Here is a 13,430-nt window from a genome sequence, read left to right as displayed (position 1 = left end):
GGTCAAAGCGATTTTGGTCTGGCCTTATATCAGGTTCACCAAGATTTGCCCCATTAATCATTATAAGTCTTTTACTTACATTTCGCTTAACGAATTCCAACCTTTACTCCGGTTATACTAAAGTTTTATGATTGACCTAAACATTTTTTTTTCTTTCCGTCCAAATTTCATTCAACTTTTGAAGTTATGGCTAGATTTATTTATTTATTTACATATTCACTTTACTTAATAATTTGTTTATTATTATTATTTTATTGGCGAAGACATCCACAGTAGTATAAATATATATATGTATTAGAAACATATATACAAAAGAGAGCTTTCGAGAACCTGCTCGATTCTCCTTCTCAACCTGACTAAAATATGAAAGCTGTCGTGGAAGTGAAAAGTTAAAAGAAAAAAAAAATGAAAGCGTGTTGTCTACAGAAGAAAACTGGTCGTCATTTGAAAATGGCCAATTTCGTCCTTCAGATAATTCCGTCGTTCTCCGTAGATAAACCAGCTGACTTCCCCGAGCGTCTAAGTGGTAGTTATTATTATTATTATTATTATTATTATTATTATTATTATTATTATTATTATTATTATTATTATTGACCCTAACTCTTCTTGGGGTCGTGAACTGTTAGCAGCGAGAGGCGGCGATATTCCGATTTGATATTGATGTTTGAACCCATAGTTGAAATTGGCTGCCGAAGGTAAATTCAAACCTAAAGATGGATTTATATTTCAAGCGCTGCCGGATTCCTCAAACCTTCATTGGGATTTCAACTCCGATAGTATCGCCGTCTTCCTAACGAACTTTATTCGGTAGGAATTTGTTAAAGGAAGAAAACGTTCTGATGATAAATTCGACTTATACTTTTGAGTCTATGAACGACGTAAAAAAATGTAGTAGACAATATGCCTTTTAATTATTAGATGGAGAGGAAGATATCGTCGGGGAGGAAAAGTCAGTGCAAATTTCTGGGAGTTACCTTCTTCGAAACCTTAAAGTTTACCAGATTATTCCAGCAATTTATTTTACAGAAATACGAAAAACAGAATAAGGTTCATCCATCCACTGTTACTGATGTATGTGATAAGAAAAAACCAGCATAGATTAATTCTAAATAATGGCTTAAATTTTCCTTTTCTTTTGACAACGACTGTGACTGGCGACTCATTCTTTATCGATACTAGATAAAAACAATCTCATGGACTTGCGGGGGAATTCAGTTATGAAGAGAAAACGTAAAATAAAAATAAAAAATATATATAGAGAAAAGCTTTACAATAGTCAGATAGGAATTCTCTCGATTGGAAAAAAAAGGGCGGGATTTGGGAGACAGAAACTACTTGGGATGATGACAAGGATTTGCTGCTGTGACGTCACGGCCCATAGAAAGTGTCAAGGACCTCCATCTGCCTCTGCTGAAGCCAAAGGAAGATTTGGCCAATAATATTGTGAAAATAATTAAGTTACGATAGTGGACTCAAAAACGTTGATTTAATTACGATTGTGGACTCAGAAAAACGTTGATTTTGTTACGATAGTGGACTCAGAAAACGTTGATTTAGTTACGATAGTGGACTCAGTTGATTTAGTTACGATAGTGGACTCAGAAAAACGTTGATTTAGTTACGATAGTGGACTCAGAAAAACGTTGATTTAATTACGATTGTGGACTCAGAAAAACGTTGATTTTGTTATTGGACTCAGAAAAACGTTGATTTTGTTACGATAGTGGACTCAGAAAAACGTTGATTTTGTTACGATAGTGGACTCAGAAAAACGTTGATTTTGTTACGATAGTGGACTCAGAAAAACGTTGATTTTGTTACGATAGTTGACTCAGAAAAACGTTGATTTTGTTACGACAGTGGACTCTGAAAAACGTTGATTTAGTTTCGATAGTGGACTCTGAAAAACGTTGATTCAGTTACGATAGTGAACTCAGAAAAACGTTGATTTAGTTACGATTGTGGACTCAGAAAAACGTTGATTTAGTTACGATAGTGGACTCTGAAAAACGTTGATTTAGTTACAATAGTGGACTCAGAAAAAGGTTGATTTAGTTACGATAGTGGACTCTGAAAAACGTTGATTTAGTTACGATAGTGGCTCAGAAAATCATTGATTTAATTGCGATAGTGGACTCAAAAAAACGTTCATTGGTTTAGAAAAACGTTGATTTTGTTACGATAGTGGACTCAGAAAAACACTGATTTAGTTACGATAGTGGACTCAAAAAAACACTGATTTAGTTACGATAGTGGACTCCAAAAACGTTGATTTAGTTACGATAGTGTTCCTTATGGTGAATGAATACGCCATCCAATAAGTAAGGTAGACAAGACACGCCCTCTTCCTAGTCTGCTTTTGTCCTAATATAGTCACTCACTATATAAAGGTCCGTCTCCTCATAGAAACTATAATAAGTCTTTCCGAATCTCTCCATAATGTCATGTTCCATTAAATTTCTCGTACAACTGCTATAATAATTCTTTTGGACAATCTCTCAATCTTTCTCTCAAAGTATTCATGCAGCTGCTTCATAAAATCTTCTAATTGCACAATTCCTTTCCTTGTTTGATCCATCACTGCTTCCGCCTATCACTCCTTCTGTTGTCTCTCTTCCTTTCTAAATCCAAACCTCATCGTACAAATTTCCCTACCATCACCGCTTTACACAGTAGTATTCATGATCTATATAAACAGTTAATTTCATAAAGATCCTCAATTTACATATTTTTATAATCACATTATGCACCCTTCCTCTCCACCAGGAAGTTTAGTAAAACATTGGAATTACCCTAATTTCTTCTCTTCATCTGCATCTTTTTAAACTCTATCAAAGAAAATTGGCTCTCAGCTAAAAGGGTAATATATATATGTATATATATACACATGCATATATACATACATATATATATATATATATATATATATATATATATATATATATATATATATATATATATATACATCTATACATATATATATTGAATATATATATATATATATATATATATATATATATATATATATATATATATATATATATATCTTTATATATATATATATATATATATATATATATATATATATATATATATCTTTTATATATATATATATATATATATATATATATATATATATATATATATATATATATATATATATATATATATATCTTTTATATATATATATATATATATATATATATATATATATATATATCTTTTATATATATATATATATATATATATATATATATATATATATATATATATATATATATATATATATATATATATATATATATATCCATTATATATTTTTATAAATATTCTGCTGTTCGCCCTCTATGCATTTTATTGTAGACAAGATACGCGAACAAAGACAACAAAAGCGTCTTAGTATATGGAGGGTAGGCTGGGTATTTCGAAACAGTAACGTCTTAAGTAAGTATTCGGGGCCTAACCCACAAAGAGGGTTTGCACCCAATAACCGCTAGTAAAAGGTGGTCTTAAGAGGTATGCATATCAACTGTGACCTTAAGAATAGGTATGCATATCAACTTTGACCTTAAGAGGTATGCATATAAACTTTCACTTTAAGAACAGGTATGCATATCAACTGTGACCTTAAGAATAGGTATGCATATCAACTGTGACCTTAACGATAGGTATGTATATCAAATGTGCTTTAAGAGGTATGCATATCAACTGTAACCATAAGAAGACTTATGCATTTCAACTTTGACCTCAAGAATAGGTATGCATATCAACTGTGACCTTAAGAATAGGTATGCATATCAACTGTGACCTTAAGAATAGGTATGCATATCAACTGTGACCTTAAGAATAGGTATGCATATCAACTTTGACCTTAAGAGGTATGCATATAAACTTTCACTTTAAGAACAGGTATGCATATCAACTGTGACCTTAAGAATAGGTATGCATATCAACTGTGACCTTAACAATAGGTATGCATATCAACTGTGCTTTAAGAGGTATGCATATCAACTGTAACCATAAGACTTATGCATATCAACTTTGACCTTAAGAATAGGTATGCATATCAACTATGACCTTAAGAATAGGTATGCACATCAACTGTGACCTTAAGAATAGGCATGCATATCAACTGACCTTAAGAATAGGTATGCATATCAACTTTGACTAAGAGGCATGCATATCAACTGTGACCTTAAGAAGAGGTATGCATATCAACTTTGACCTTAAGAATAGGTATGCATATCAACTGTGACCTTAAGAATAGGTATGCATATCAACTGTGACCTTAAGAATAGGTATGCATATCAACTGTGACCTAAAGAATAGGTATGAATATCAACTGTGTCCTTAAGAATAGGTATGCATATCAACTGTGACTTTAAGAGGCATGCATATCAACTGTGACGTTAAGAAGAGGTATGCATATCAGCTGTGACCTTAAGAATAGGTATGCATATCAACTGTGACCTTAAGAATAGGTATGCATATCAACTGTGACCTTAAGAATAGGTATGCATATCAACTGTGACCTTAAGAATAGGTATGCATATCAACTGTGACTTTGAGAGGCATGCATATCAACTGTGACTTTAAGAACAGGTATGCATATCAAGTGTGACCTTAAGAATAGGTATGCATATCAACTGTGACCTTAAGAATAGGTATGCATATCAACTGTGACTTTAAGAATAGGTATGCATATCAACTGTGACTTTAAGAACAGGTATGCATATCAACTGTGACCTTAAGAATAGGTATGCATATCAACTGTGACTTTAAGAATAGGTATGCATATCAACTGTGACATTACGAATAGGTATGCACATCAACTGTGACTTTAAGAATAGGTATGCATATCAACTGTGACCTTAAGAATAGGTATGCATATCAACTGTGACTTTAAGAATAGGTATGCATATCAACTGTGACCTTAAGAACAGGTACGCATATCAACTGTGACACTAAGAATAGGTATGCATATCGACTGTGATCTTAAGAATAGGTATGCATATCAACTGTGACCTTAAGAATAGGTATGCATATCAACTGTGACTTTAAGAGGCATGCATATCAACTGTGACCTTAAGAATAGGTATGCATATCAACTGTGACCTTAAGAATAGGTATGCATATTGACTGTGACCTTAAGAGGTATGCATATCAACTGTGACTTTAAGAGGTATGCATATCAACTGTGACCTTAAGAACAGGTATGCATGTCAACTGTGACTTTAAGAAGAGGTATGTATATTAACTGTAACCATAACAAGAGGTATGCATATCAACTGTGACTTTAAGAATAGGTATGCATATCAACTGTGACTTTAAGAGGTATGCATATCAACTGTGACCTTAAAAACAGGTATGCATGTCAACTGTGACTTTAGGAAGAGGTATGCATATCAATTGTGACCTTAAAAATAGCGATGCATATCAACTGTGACCTTAAGAATAGGCATGAATATCAACTGTGACCTTAAGAATAGCTATGCATATCAACTGTGACTTTAAGAGGCATGCATATCAACTGTGACCTTAAGAAGAGGTATGCATATCAACTCTGACCTTAAGATATTTGCATATCAACTGTGACCTTAAGAGTATGTATATCAACTGTAACCTTAAGAATAGGTATGCATATCAACTGTGACCTAAAGAATAGGTAAGCATATCAAATGTGCCCTTAAGAAGAGGTATGCATATCAACGGTCACTTAAACAGGTATGCATGTCAACTGTAACCATAAAAAGAGGTATGCATATCAACTGGCCTTAAGAATAGGGATGCATATCTACTGTGACTTTAAGAGGTATGCATATCAACTGTGACCTTAAGAATAGGTATGCATATCAACTGTTACCTTAAGAATAGGTATGCATATCAACTGTGACTTTGAGAGGCACGCATATCAACTGTGACTTTAAGAATAGGTATGCATATCAACTGTGACCTTAATAGCCCCAAATTGGCCAAACGGGCATTGGTTCCTATTATCTCAACAATGGACAAAAAATCAATTCCACTAGCATCCGCTGTTCTACCCTAGCCAGTACGAGGCAAAGTCTCTTACGCATCCTCCTTTCTGGGCCAAGACCTTCACATACTCACCCAACATTGCTAGGTACCTGGAGTGCAAAAAATTACGGACTTCTATCCAGCATTACCAGTCCATATGGAAGATATGGTTAGAGAATATTCATACTGAGAGCCCAGTTGAGATTTCTATAGAAACACTTTATTTTTCTTATATACCGTTTTGAAGATAAATGCCTTGTGGTTACAACAGTCATGGCATACAAGGCTGCATTAACAGAACCCTTGCTTTATGGATTCGGGATTGACTCCAGTATAGAAGTTGTCACTTCCATTCTGCAGTCTTTTGCTCTACATAGGCCCACTCCCGAAAGGCTTCCAATTACTGGGTTCCTGAACAAGGTGCTTAGACTTCTATCAACCCCTCAATTCAGTGGACCCAATACAACCACAATGCACAGGCTACAAAAGGTGATCTTCTTGATTGCATTAGCATCAGGAGCTCGTATTAGTGAACTGGGCTCTCTTAGATGGGGACGATGCATCACGCAAATAGCTGACCATCAATTATTATTGTCCCCTAGTCCATCATTCCTGGCCAAGAATATGGACCCTTTAAAAAAGAAATCCATTCTTATAAGAAAACTCAATTTAGCAGACATAACATTATGCCCAGTTCAAGCACTTAAGGTTTACCTAGAAGTCACAGCAAACACCCCAAAAGACCCTATTTTCCTACATCCTAGCACAAACTAACCACTCTCCCTACGAAGGCTGAGAATGACTGTAGTGTTTTCTCATTAAAAAGGGAAATCCACACTCTTTCCATAGGTCACATGATGTTAGGAAAGTAAGTGCTGTATGTCTTTGGCCTTCTTCAGAAATGTCTCTCTCGAAGAAGTCTCCAAATGTACAGGGTGGTCATCAGTTAAATTATTGCCACATGCTCAAACAAATTCGACTATACTGTGTATCAGTAGGTGGCATGGTTAGTCTTAACCCCTAGGTGCTGCGGCAGAAAACAAGGGGTCTTACTGGCGGTGAGTATGCTAACAATCGCTGGGAGAGGTGCAACAGTACTACAACTAAACCCAGCATGCTTAGGTAAGCCACTGTAGAACTAAATTCCTAAAACATAAGTTCGTGTATAGTTCCTTATTTCTTGGTATCAAAACCTGAAGAGTATTTGGATTAAAGAATGGGACTTGAAATCTCTGGGCTTGACCTTGGACCAGAAATGTTATTTCCTTTTTAGTGTTGGGTTTAAAAGTGAGAGCTTAAGCCTTTTTCGTCACCTGTCAATTTCTTTTGCAAAGCTCCTTGAGGACGAAACAGCGACCATGCTATCAAAAACAGGTTTTGACGTAGGAAAAATCTATTTTTGGCAGTCATTGTTGGGTCCTGTAAACCCTCCCACCTTCCTGACGAAAAGGCATGGGATTTGGGAAAGGATCAACCTGCACTGACCAACAGAGAGTAATGGCTCCTTGGTCTTTTAAACAAGAGGGATGATGCGCATGTGTAATAGTCGCTTCTCTTTCTTGCAGGTTCTTTTGACGTTGGAAAAACTGGTTCAGCTTCGCTGAAGATAAGGAAAGTGCCCTCTTATCTTTAAGCCCATTATATACTGCATCACGTGTTATAATGTTAATCATACAACACAATACCTAGCCAAAAGACGAACTAGAAGAGAATTCTTTGATATTAGTTTGATCACCATGGAGCTCTGGTAGACCATGGAAGGTAACTCCTTGAGGGCTCAACACTAACTACAAAAAAATAGGTTTTTCCTAAATCAAAACCTGTTTTATCATAAAATGTATAAGTACATACAGTACAGTAGTTAGTCATGAAAATAATATGAAAACAGAATATTGCTCTACGGAAAAAGTCCGCAAATGGGTGAGTTCCCCTCGAATAATTTATAGATAGGTTCCAGAGAAAATTCCGCGAATCGCTGAGTCTGTGAATTGTGAGAATATGAATCTGAGGGATTTACTGTATTATATTAAACAGTGTTAATGTGGGATGAAGTAAATTTACACTTCATTAGTTGGATGTTATAATTAGGTTTGCTCAACACTGCTTCTTAGGTAAACCAACCTGCTAACAGGATGTCAGTAGCTCCAAGTAACAAAGGTGATCCCTGTCTAAAAATATGTTGCCGCATTCTTTCTTTGATTAAGACAGTGATTCATAGTCAATTTTTTGTTTGCAGGTGACTCAACATCACGATAGGATGGGGTCTTCACAATTCTTAAATTACTAAAAGTACTAACTCCCTCGTAGGCATATGATTATGCTGTAAAAACTGAACGAATCCTTATTACAATGTATCCACAAAAATGCAGATCTACAGAAGAGCATTCTAAGTATGACATCTTTCCAAGGTTCTTTATCAAATTCATTTTCAACATGTAAATTTTTTCAACAGTTCAAGAAAATCTTCCTTTGATCTTGTTGATACCTCAGGACAACAGATCATAATATATCACTTAACATTTGTTTCCCATCAGGAAAATTCTCCTGTCGAGATTTTTTGATTCACAATTATCATCTACACCACAAGTGGAGTTTTTATTACAATAATAAGTTACCATTTCATTAAAAGTCTTTCACATTCCTTACAAACATACAGCTGCTCTCCAGTGTGCAATATTGTGTGCTCTTTCAGAGTCCCACTTTGACTAAATGACCTCCATAAATCTCACACCTGTATGGTTTCTCACCTATATGGACTCTCAAGTGACTCTTGAGAATCTCACCACGTGTAAAAGTTCTGCCACACGTGCTACACTTGAAAGGTTTCTCTCCAGGGTGATTTTTCACATGGACCTTAAGATCCCTGATTTTCCTGTACGCTTTTCCACAGACATCGCAAACAAAAGGTTTTCTCCCATGTGAACTCTCATGTGCTTTTGAAGATCCCCACTCTGATAAAATTTTTCCCACTTTCCTGACAGGTGAACAGTTTATCTCCAGTGTGAGTTCTCAAGTGATGCTTGAAAGTGCACGACTGCCTGAAAGACCTGCCACATTTCCCACAAACAAATGGTCTATGGCCAGTGTGAATTCGCATGTGAACTTTTACATCGCTATTCACCTATAAACTTTCCCACACATACCTCACAGACAAATGGCTTTTCACTCAAGTGAATATTCATGTGTGTTTGAAGATCCTCACTCTGATAAAAAATTTGCCCACATTCTTTGCACGCAAGCAACTTGTCCTCTGTATGAGTTCTTAAGTGAGGTTCAAGAGTACATGCCAGAGTAAATTGCCTGCCACATATCTCACACGCAAACTGTTTGTCTATGATGTCAACTCCCAAGTCATTTTCATGCTGCGACGGAAATGTCTTACCATGTCCACTAAATGCAACTGGCCTCGCTGTTTGATGAGATTTCAGGTGGTCACTATATGTCTCCCTCAGATGAAGTGACTGTCCACGCTTCTCACAAACATAAGAGCTCAGTCCTGCGTGGACTTTCGTGTGTTGTCTGAAGCTATCTTTATGGTGATACGACTTTCCACACTCTCTCTCTCTCTCTCTCTCTCTCTCTCTCTCTCTCTCTCTCTCTCTCTCTCTCTCAATCTAGCTATCCATGTATAAATTTGTAATTTCTTTGTTTTTCAAATAAACTATTTGTCTTCCTCTCTACCTGTCTATTTTAAGCCTCTCTCTCTCTCTCTCTCTCTCTCTCTCTCTCTCTCTCTCTCTCTCTCTCTCTCTCTCTCTCTCTCTCCATCTGATGAACTAGGTATACAATCTAATTGTATGTATGTATCTAAACTGTAATTTCTCTCATGCTCTTTCAAATAAACTATTTGTTTCTCTCTCTCTCTCTCTCTCTCTCTCTCTCTCTCTCTCTCTCTCTCTCTCTCTCTCTCTCTCTCTCTCTCTCTCTCTCTTTTTTTTTTATAGAAGGAAGCCAATAAAAAATAGCATAAGTCCCTTAAGAGACAATACAGGAAATGTAGTGAACTCAGACTTGGAAAGAGCAATGTTAGTGAATAAGTTTTTGACTAGCGTTTTCACAACTGAAGACACCACCTCAGTCCCTGGACCAGCTATAAAATACAAAGGGCCAGAACTGCTTGACAAAATAACACTTACAGAAGACATTAAAAACAAAACAGAAAAACTAAATAAGTTCAAATCTCCTGGCTCGGGATTCATCCAAGAGAAATTAAAGAGTTAAAAGACGAGATAGTTCCCCACCCTATATAAACTCTACAGAAAAACTGCAGAACAACGAAAGGCACCAAAAGGATGGAAATTAGATAATGTTCCCCCGACTTACAAAAAGGTCCAAGAGAAGAAGCAGGAAATTATAGACCAATCTGTCTAAAGTCAGTCCCTTGTAAGATTTTGAGTCCATATGTGCAGATCAAATTTTGGATCACATTGACAGAAACAACCTATTGTCAAACAGTCAACACAGCTTCAGACAAAACAGATCCTGCCTATCAAAGCTCTTGAAGTTTTTTCATAACAAGCTTCGTATTTATGACAGTAGTAGAGCAATAGATATACTCAACTTAGATTTCCAAAAGGCCTTTTACAAAGTTCCACCCAAGAAACTAATGACAAAAGTTAGAGCTTTAGGAATTGTAGGAGAAATAGCAACTGGATCAAAGACTGGCTAACTAATACTGTAGAAACCAGGGTGCCATAATAAATGGTGAAGAATCAGAATGGGCAGATGAGACAAGTGGAGTTGCTTAGGTTCTGTCCTTGGGCTGTTCTTGTTTTGATTTACATTAATGACATAGATGTAGGCTTTACCTAGCAAGACAGCCAAATTTGCAGATGACACCAAACTACATATAAATGCAGCAGAACCAGACGCTGTGGAAAGTTTAAGAAATGATCTAAGGAAAATAAGAGAGTGGTCAAAAAGACGGGAAATGCCTTTTAACTTGGTTAAGTCAAAAGTGTTACAAATAGGAACAAACAACCCTCATGCCAACTACATAGTGCTTGGGAATGACAAAAATAGTGTAGAACAAGAAGAGGACCATGCAGTAATTATTATCAAGGACTTAAAATCCACAAAACAGTGCATAAAATCTGAAAAGAAGGCACACAAACTAGTGGGATACATAAAGAGGTAGTTCAGATACAGAAACAAGGAAACAGTGCTGCAGCTCTACACATCAATAGTAAGACCTCAACTTGAATATGCGGTACAGTTTTTCGTCACCAACACTAGCTAGGATATAAATGGATTAAAAGGGTACAATCAATAAGAGCCACAAACTTAATTGCATTCAACAGGCATATAAGTTACCAAAGACGACTAGTGTCTGAACATGTATGGCTTAGAAACACAATGATTGCGAGGACAAATAATAGAAATATTCAAAATACTGAAAGGCATAAAAATAGTAGACAGTAACCTCTCCACATTAAACAAAAACCAGCCAAGAAATAATGGATGGAAACTAGAACTGAGGAGATACAACACAACTCACTGTGGGAACTTCTTTACATACAAGATATGTGACACGTGGAACAAACTGCCACCAGAAGTTGTAAACAGCAACAGTGTGGGAGAGTTTAAAAGAAAGCTACAGACAAAGTCATTAGACCACTGTGAATGAACAGTAAAACCTGCTCTTAGAGATAAGTGAGCACATGATGTCTCCTCAGATGGACTAATAAGTCTTCGAGACATCCAAATCCTTGTAACTCTCTCTCTCTCTCTCTCTCTCTCTCTCTCTCTCTCTCTCTCCTGAAAACTACATCATCAATCGTTTGAAAGAAAAAAAAAGCAAGTATTTGTACATTCCCACCTCATGAATACAGATGAACGATATATCTCTCGCCATCAAATGACTTGAAAAGACATTTTAACGATTAAGTAATATTTTCGTATATAGCTATATACAGCCCTTCGTAGGAATGTGATTTCACTTCTTCAGTGTAAATGTATCTTATTCATTTTCTAAATCATCAACCATTTCAAGCTATTAAGCTTGAGAGATAAATTGGTCAGGTTGAAAGGCGAGTGATGTCTTTTTGATACATGATGAGGTCATGTTGTGACGCATCTCCGTAATGGCACGGGGTCATTTGGGTAAAGGACAAGGTTTCGTGGGTGGCCTAGGGTATTTGGGTATGCTGCCTAATGTCTTATATTGCAATAAACAAATGAGTAGAAATTCCAAACTGAGTCTTGATAGCTTTTAATATAAGAGGTTAACTGCGCATCAGAGAAGTACTCATATGAATTGCTAAAAGTTTAGCTAAAAGCTAAAAGTTTAGCTAAAAGCTAAAAGTTTAGCTAAAAGCTAAAGTTTAGCTAAAAGCTAAAAGTTTAGCTAAAAGCTAAAGGTTTAGCTAAAAGTTTGCTAAAAGCTAAAGGTTTTGCTAAAAGCTAAAAGTTTTGCTTAAAGCTAAAGGTTTTGCTGAAAGCTAAAAGTTTTGCTAAAAGCTAAAATTTTGCTAAAAGCTAAAATTTTGCTAAAAGCTAAAAGTTTGCTAAAAGCTATAAGTTTTTTACTGTAATCAGTGTAACACTGATTCAATTCCTTAAAGCTTTTTTTTTAAATATCAGCAATAGGCAAGCCACACGGCCTGACTAACAACTGGTTACCAAATGACGATAATTTGCATAAAATGTGGCCAGAAATCCAAACAGACTACTATCAAAAATTAACAGGAAGAATGGACAGCTTTACAGCTATCGGCCGCGTTCGTAATCGAATGCAATTCTTTAGCACTTTTCTCTGACCAGGAGCTTAAAATTCCTGCTATCTTGCCACTTTAGGTAGAAAAGTTCTTCATCCAAACAATGGCTTGTGGAGAGAGTAGATACCAGACAGCAATAAAATATCAACATTTTCATCATCCAGGTAAAAATCCCTTTTCTGACCCACTCCTTGCTACGTAGGGTAGAGTTAATGATGAAGCCACTAATAATACGTTGAGTACTCAGCCTAAAAACCTTTTGATATTACACAATCCACTGTTCCTTTCTAAAATGCCTAATTATCTACAGTAATGAGTAACATCTATAATCCTAGATTAATAACAACACATTCATGACAATTTTTTTTTTTATTATTTATGCCTGTAATCTTAGGCTAGGTCTAGTTTTTCAGCACAGGAGCTTCTTGGAGGCGAAATCTGCGACAAGACAGCTTCTGCTTCGGTGCACCATTTTGTCAGGTCATTTTAAAACTATTTTTATAATGATTTGTTCATCTTGTGCTCTTCTTTGAACAAGAATGTTTGTCAGAATAGAAACAACTTGATATAACAATGCACTTTCACCTGTAGACATATTCTATACCTACTTTCTTTTGCAAAAAATGAGAAAAGCCACATAAAATAGGCCTATGGTTAGTTCATTCAGTCACTACTTTTGCATTAATGAGTTTT

The sequence above is a fragment of the Macrobrachium rosenbergii genome, chromosome 26 (assembly GCF_040412425.1).
Source record: "Macrobrachium rosenbergii isolate ZJJX-2024 chromosome 26, ASM4041242v1, whole genome shotgun sequence".
NCBI classification, from domain to species: Eukaryota; Metazoa; Arthropoda; class Malacostraca; order Decapoda; family Palaemonidae; genus Macrobrachium; species Macrobrachium rosenbergii.
The sequence above is the reverse complement of the archived record's forward strand: the minus strand, read 5'-3'. Positions refer to the sequence as shown.